Below are 8,557 nucleotides of genomic sequence, written 5' to 3'. Positions count from 1 at the left end.
CAAACGGTAGCCGGTAAAGACTCATCAAATCCGTTGATGGCTGTCATTTTTCCAAAAAGTGAAGATGAGGGATGTTCATCTCTCCAGAAAAGACGGAGACTACCAAAGACACTTACGCAAGTAGCAACTTCTACGAAGAAAAGCACACTTGCTGAAAAGAAAAAGAATGAAAAAATAGAAAGTATAGTTAAAGAGACGTTGGAAAGATTTTTTCAGAAAAAACAAGAACAAGACAAGCACATAATCAAGAATCCTAGTCCAGAATTATCTCCAAGTCCAGAAATGTCACCAGTCCATAGTTCAGATGAAGGAAATATGGTAAATTTTCAGAACAGTGCATTTCAAGATTCACAAGATCCAAACGACGATGATTCGGGGATGAGTTTTCCTTCTATCAGACTAATATATATACATATATATATATATATATATATATATATATATATATATATATGGAGGAAGTAATCATGATAAAATAGAAGATGGAAAGATTCGTTGAACAAAGCAACGGCTAGAAGACATTTTCAAAAAAGGAGACGACTTTATTAAAAGTAGCTTTAATAAAGCAGCCACAGTAAATGGACACATCAACAAACGGACAAAAATATAAAGTTTCTTTTGAAAAGCTTCACGTGACGATGGGGCCCAAAGAGCACCCGGCTGAACTCAAAAAATTCTTTAATATTTTGAAATCCGGAGTTCAAGTCCGCCAGACACCTATAAATATCAGCATTTGTGGAGAAGCGAGGTCATCACCAACAAAAGCATCAACAACATCTCTCAAAGAAAAACTCCATATTCCCCTTCTCTTTCAAATGCCTCAATCCCTTTCCCAGTCCAAAACCCTTGTAAAATAAATTTCCTTGTAAAAATAGTATTAAGCTTTCAGTAATTTCTCTTAGTGTGAAGTAGTTTTTGGGGTTCCCCGAAAGGGAAACCTCTCTCCATCTTCAAGTCATGTAAGTTTTTAACTATGTTTCTGTACTACTCTCCCTATTATGTAAATTATCCCATGTTTATATAAATATTGTGTTTAAGTAATTACTTACTTATTATTATGAATCTGTTACTCTTAGTATATGGTTATTCTCTTAATTTCTTAATAAACTCGATGGATTAACCTGTAAATTCCTAAGTGTTGAGAGGCCGTTTTAATGTCCAAAAACGGGGTGTGGTTAAAGAAGAAGGATATTAAGAATAAAGGTTAAGAGAAAGAGATGAACAGTGTAACAAGACTCATGACTAGACATAGTCCAGATTATTTTAAAAAAAAAAAAAAACGTAAAAATTGAAAGATAGACAGAAACTTAGAAATATAACTACTTGATAAGAGGACGTCAAGGAGTGAGGAAGTATCGAGTAGGATTGTTTAAAAATTTTGTTAAAAACCACTTTATATTTTCTACCAAGTTCTTTGGAATTTTAAATATTGAAAACATATATTGAAAACATATATTGAACCCCCCTCTCATTTTGGTATCAAAGCAAGAAGATTTTTGGAACCTAAGATTATATTTCATGAGACGACCTTTTACTGCTAGACATCGAAGACCATCAACTACTATTAGACAAATTTCTATGAGACAACATAGTTTTAGTAAATATATAAGTTTTCATTATCGTATGATACACCTCACCCGACAAAAATTAGGAAAAACCAAAAAACTACTAAGATTTCTTACTAATCAAGTTAAATACCTAGAAACAGTACATAGAGAAGCTCTAGAAACTAACACAGACGTTCTAAGTTTTAGAAATAATCTCCTTTGGGAAATACAGTTTACAAACGACGAAATATTTAGAGTAGAAGCATATATTAGATATATAGAAAGCAAAGTAAAGTTCATACCTTTAGGTTAATATATGAAAGATAGTTATTCAGAAGTCAAACAAGAATTAAGTAGGCTATACCCAGAGTATATTAGACTAAGTAATTCTAAAGGAAACCAGTTAAGGTTACAAGAATTGATAGATATAATATCAGAATTAGAATATAGACTGTTAGGATATATAAAATCTAGAAAAACCTCTTAGCAACAAAGACAAAGACTATTTAACCGGTATTAGCCCTCTTTCTATGAAAATACAGCCCTTCGCTAGACAAAAAGCTATTAAGTATTGGTATTTATATAGGGATATAGAAAGAAGACGAGAATATAGAAAAGTTGAAAAAGCATTAAGTGCATATTTAGAGGTAATAAATACAGAAACACTATCATCAATAATAGTAAATAGATCACATAAAGCTTCGATTAACGAAAATACAATTTTCGCTATAACGGGGGAATTACAGGGCATACGAGACGATATAGAAAGACTCACAACCATCATCGAAAATCAAAAGAATGTTTGTAAAATAAGAATTCCTTTAGGATAATAAACAAATTTAGATAAAATAGATACATTAAAAAATTAAGAATATTTAGACTTAAGAATATACCGTAAAAGAAATATGGAGCATTAAAAGACCATAGTATTATAAAGTGTAATTTCAGTAACGGAGAGCATATATTACATAGTAAAGATAAACAATTTAATACACTAGTAGATTTAGTTATAAATTTAGTGAAAAAACTCAAGAAAATAATAAAGACATTATTAGAATATTAGAAGTAATAGAATCTTCCCAGACTAGGCAAAAGAAGACATTAGAAAAAATAGAACAGAATTTTGATTACCTAAAATCACAAGAATTAGAATTAGATAGAAAAATTCAGATTTTAAATAACAAATTTAGTTTAGAAAAATTACCTACGAAGACTGAAATAGAAAAGTTAGTTAAAGTTATTGCAGAAAAACCAAAAGAAATAGAAATAAAGACAACCCAGATAGTAACTCAAATTACACAACAAGTAGAAGTATTTGTTGGGATATATACTATTAACCATGTGTTTGGATATAGTATGTATTATAGAACAATTATTTATTCATTGTTTAATAAAGAGTTAAATAGATCATGTACTAGTATGTGTGTCCTTTACTTATATAGTAGATGATTTAGTGTATAGAGTTTAGCTTAAACACGGAAGATTAAATCGTGTTCTTATAAGTATAAAATTTATGTTCACAATCTAAGATGAAAATTGGACAAAACCATCGGTATGATTGCAGCACAAGATTAATATAATGTATCTTCATTATGGGAACAGTATAGTTCCGTCTTCTTGTGCGAGTACATTTTGTATGTACTGAACGGACCAAGTAGAGATAAGTATTTTTGTACTAAATATATAAAACAAATTCTCTAGTTCATTAGATGTACTTATACTCTTAATCTTGATATAATTATTATAATCAATGTGATTTGTTCATTATTTTGATTTATTAAAAGGTACGACTCAATTGCGAGTCTATGTATTTCTGTTAAATTGGATAATGACAAATTACATTTGTGAAATAATAATTAGTTGATAGAATACATGTCTTGACTTTGAGATTGATGATACCCCTTTATGGATGCTTATAAGTCTCATGTGAAAACCCTGCATGTAGATTTTGTATCCGTCACATGATATAAGTTAAGCGGAAATATAAAGGATTCAATTAGTCAATGAATTAAATTGTCAGTAATTTAATTTAATTGATTGGTATCTGTAATCTTAACATGGGGAGTTAAATAAGGTTTAATGAGAGATTTCGAAATTGAACTGAGGAGTGCAGTTACGATTTTTTAGTGGAATAATTTATAATTTATTATGGTAAGATTAATTCAGCTATTTCGAATTAATTCCATAATAGGAAGCCTCGTTAATTAAATTCTGTGGTCCCTGTTGCGCCCGAATAATAAAGAATTAAATGAAATATTATTTCTTGGTGGAAAATAAAGACCCAACAGGTTTTAGAAAAGGGTGAAAACCCTTAAACATGTAGTTATAAAATATGGGTGTTATTCCATAAGGAGGCTAAGGGTTTTAGACGTTTCTACACTTTTTCCATAGAAATTCGCCACACGAATTTCAAAAATTCTGGTATTATTCGGGTTACACAGCAGAAGACTGTAGAACTGAAGGATGACGATCTCGTGGATGGTGTGTGTTCGTGGTTGAAGATTCGATTCTTGGTTGCGGTCACGCTTCAAGAGATAAGTATCAATTTTACGTTTGATTAATATCTTGATTATGTGTTGTCTATTTTACATGCAGGTTTAATCCTGGCTATTTGCTTCCGTTGCGTATATATGCCTATTTTCCATCAGTATTAACTAGTGATATTAGAGAATTGAAAAAGACAGTAGAAGAACTAAAAGAAATTACTCTTTCATGAGTGTACCAACTATAGCCCAACAAGAAGCCTCAAAATTAATAGAAAAATATATACCTTTACCACAAGACTATATAGACTATATACCTAACGCTAAATCTAATCAAATAATACTATAACAAAATATTGCTATAATCTCATTATTATTAGAAATAACTAAGAAAATAGAATATATAATAGTACCAAGGTTAGAATTAATAAGCGAACACCTACAATTGATAAGTGACCGACAAAAGAAAAAATTCATATAGAAACCCCAAAGAATAAAGAAGTTGAAGAACTAATAGAACAATTAAAGAAGGTTGAAATAATACCGCAGAAGGAAAAAGCCAAAATAATTAGAAAACCACAAAAATGGACCTTTTTCCAATTAGATCAAGAAACGAAGGAGGATCAGAAAGGCAAGGACAAGAAAGACCAAGCGTAAGTTTTTCAGACAATAGAATAGGTAATAATCTCTTATCAAGAATTTTAAACAGAAGAAGACCAGAAGAAAATAACCAACAAAAGCATCAACAACATCTCTCAAAGAAAAACCCCATATTCCCTTCCTTTCTCAAATGCCTCAATCCCTTTCCTAAATCAAAACCCTTGTAAAATAAATTTCCCTATAAAAATAGTATTAAGCTTTCAGTAATTTCTCTTAGTGTGAAGTAGTTTTTGGGGTTCCCCGAAAGGGAAACCTCTCTCCATCTTCAAGTCATGTAAGTTTTTAACTATATTTTTGTACTACTCTCCCTATTATGTAAATTATCACATGTTTATATAAATATTATGCTTAAGTAATTACTTACTTGTTATTATGAATCTGTTAATCTTAGTATATGGTTATTCTCTTAATTTCTTAATAAACTCGATGGATTAACCTATAAATTCTTAGGTGTTGAGAGGCCATTTTAATGTCCAAAAAATGATAAAGGACGATGTTGGCCGTGGTAACCGGGGTGTGGTTAAAGAAGAAGGATATTAAGAATCAAGGTTAAGAGAAAGAGATGAACAGTGTAACAAGACTCATGACTGGACATAGTCCTGATTATTAAAAAAAAAAAAATGTAAAAATTGGGAGATAGACAGAAACTTAGAAATATAACTACATGATAAGAGGACGTCAAGGAGTGAGGAAGTACCGAGTAGGATTGTTTAAAAATTTGCTAAAAACCACTTTATATTTGCTACCAAGTTCTTTAAAAATTTAAATATTGAAAAAATATATTGAAAAACATAACCCCCCTCTCACTTTGGTATTATATTAGAATTGTCTGGCTGTGATTTTGCCAACCAAAAAGTTTGGTCTTCCACATTGCCTTTGTTCTTGCTATTTACATAGCAAAGCATGATTAAGAAACTTTTCAAGTCTTTTGGGTAAAACCTTTTAAATTAACTTTTTACAGGTCTATGTACACATTTCTATTTCTCATTTTTACCCCAACTTTATTCCTTTATTACTTGAATTGCCACATTCAATTTGATAAATATATCAAACTTCGAGCCTCTTTAAAATAGTTTAAAACACTACAACAAATATGATATTTAGCTACGAAAATACTAGCTACGACGCAAAATTCATCACTAATTATTCACTTTTCGTGACAAAAGTTACATTTGCATTCCTTAAATACACGAGGCACATATTTTTAGTGACGAAACACAATTTCGTAGCAAAGTTTTGTCCCCTAAAATTTCCCTCCAAAAAAAGAGTTGGCGCCATTTATTGAGTACTATTAGCCACGAATTTAAAGTTATCAGTGACACATTATTTTGTCATTAATGATGTACCCAATTTGTGACAGATTGATTTTCGTCCTAAAATTAGTTAAATTTTGGAGACGAAAAACTTTTGTCTCAAAAACTATGTTGATACATTAGCGACAAATTATAATTTGTAGTTAATCATTGTAAGTTTTAGCTACAAATTTTTACGTTTAATTGTGACCTTAGTTTTTGTCACTAATAACATAAACAATTAGTGATAGACAATTTATTGTCTCTAATAAACATGCGACTTAGTGACAACAAATTTTTGTCAAAAAATATGTAATGTTTTAAATAGCGACGATTTAAAAGTTGTAGTTAAATGATTTAACTATTGGCTATGAAAAATATTCATAGCTAAAATCAATGATCTTTGTTTACGATTGTTTATGGTGACAAGTTATCGATGTTTGAGTGTCTCCTTATAGTGAACATTTTCAGAAAAGACAGGATATTTATGAAAAAAGCAAGCCGGGCGAAGAAAGAAGGAATGAGATGATGTTCCAAGTTGAAAAATTAGCCAAATTCAGGCGTTTAAAATATGGTTATAATCATATCTGAATTGTGGCTACTTTATTGCAATTATAGTCAAATCTGCAAATCAAATTCAATTCTAGAATAAATTTCAAATACAATTTATAATTTAATCAAATTGAAGTAAAATTGAGATAAATTAATTATCCAATTAATTCATTAAGCTTCTTGAACTTGAAAAAATAACATATATTCGTAAAAAATAGATTAAATATAATAATATAGCCGTAAGTGGTAAATATATATAAAGTACGAAGGCCCTTAGTGAAATGTCGGTCATCTTTTTTACCAGTTAAAAAAATATTTTATATTAAGAAAGATTGTAATTTGTTGTTATTGTCTAAAATTTAGGACTTCAATCAATAGAATTGTATCTTGTACAAATTATTTCGTTATTTGAATTAAATAGCACAATAAAATATCTCACATGTTAGAACGTCCAAAGAGGTCTTCTTCTTTTCTCACGTACTGTTTCTTGACTTTTGCCACTACAAATTGATTTTGCTTGGTATTTATTTTATGTTATATAAATTATTACCTTTTTTTTTTTTTTTTCAATTTTGATTGTGTTTGTTTTACTTTAGAGGTAAGTAAAATCAATAATTCATTTTTTTTTTGGATCTGTGGTAGGTGATTCAAGAGGTGATTCAAGCATTAAGTCTTATGTTGTTTTCTAAAAAGTTTTTTTCTAGTTATATCGTTTCTCTCCGCTCTTGATTGTCTTGGTCAGTATCCTTGTTTAGTTTCTTAGCACTACCAATTGTTTATAGATTTTGCACCTTAAAATATAAAATTTACAGATATACATACTAATTTAACATAATGATATAAATTCTATACGCTCTTGATATCAATCAATCTTTCAATTGAAGTTATAGTGTCATTCGAATCCATACACCGCATTACACACAAAATATATGTATCTACGGGTAATGTAACTTACTTTCATCGCATGAATTGTCTGTCAAAGATTAATTCTATTTATTGGTGAGTAATAGCAACAATATTTGTCAGGTTTTAAGTTTGAAATCTCTGCTTAAGGGTGACGAGATTCTATCTACCCACCATTCTCTTTCCTGGTGATATAAGATTTGTAGACTTTTACTTCGATTCTAATTAAATGATTAATAATTTTATTATTTGAATAAAAGAAAAAAGACGATAAGAAGAAAAACTAATCCTGATTGAATGTGATTAGAATTTAATGTAATTTAGACCTAGGTCAACAGGAAAAATTTATTAGAAGTTAAAAAGATATAGACTTAAATGGTAAAATCAATTTTTTCGTTGTGTTGATATACCTTTTGAAATTAGAATTTTAAAGCTAAATACATTTAGAAGTAGGAATTGAACACTTCTGTAGAAGAAGTTACTATTCAATATTTTTATTGTAAAGTCTTTAACTATATTAGGTCAAAAGTATGGTTGAAGCAAACACAAAAATAAAAAAAGTGCCGTATGATACTACAGAAAATATGGACTAATGTCTTTGTGATTACAATTAGTCTCAAGTGTGATTATCATATTGATATTTTGTATATAAGTGTTAATTCAACTGACCAACATAAAAATAAATTTATTTCGTATACACGTTAGTTTTGAAGAAACATACAGTAATCATAATTCTGATAAACTTGGAATGTCTTGGATACTTCAAATTGCAAAATACACGGTCACAAATTTTTTAATGTTGGACCGCATAATTTCTACAATATATATGTTTTCTTACATCATGACCGGTGATAGGAGGGTGTGGAGGTCGAGTATAAGGGTAGAGGGCTAGAAGGGGGCCGCGAGGATTTCGTTTCTGCATTAGGAGTTTTATTATTTGTGTTCACTCGCTTATTTTTTAATATCTCTCATATGGCTTGCTTGTTTCTCTCTTTCTTTCTTTAACGTCATTTATCTTATTATATGTTGCTATTATTGCCTATAATTATTGCTGTCTTGGCACCTTTTCTTGACCTGGGGGTCTATCGGAAATAGCCTTTCCTCCTCCTGCCAAGGTAGG

This window comes from Lycium ferocissimum, chromosome 3 (genome assembly GCF_029784015.1).
Source record: "Lycium ferocissimum isolate CSIRO_LF1 chromosome 3, AGI_CSIRO_Lferr_CH_V1, whole genome shotgun sequence".
In the NCBI taxonomy this organism is placed as follows: Eukaryota; Viridiplantae; Streptophyta; class Magnoliopsida; order Solanales; family Solanaceae; genus Lycium; species Lycium ferocissimum.
The sequence above is the reverse complement of the archived record's forward strand: the minus strand, read 5'-3'. Positions refer to the sequence as shown.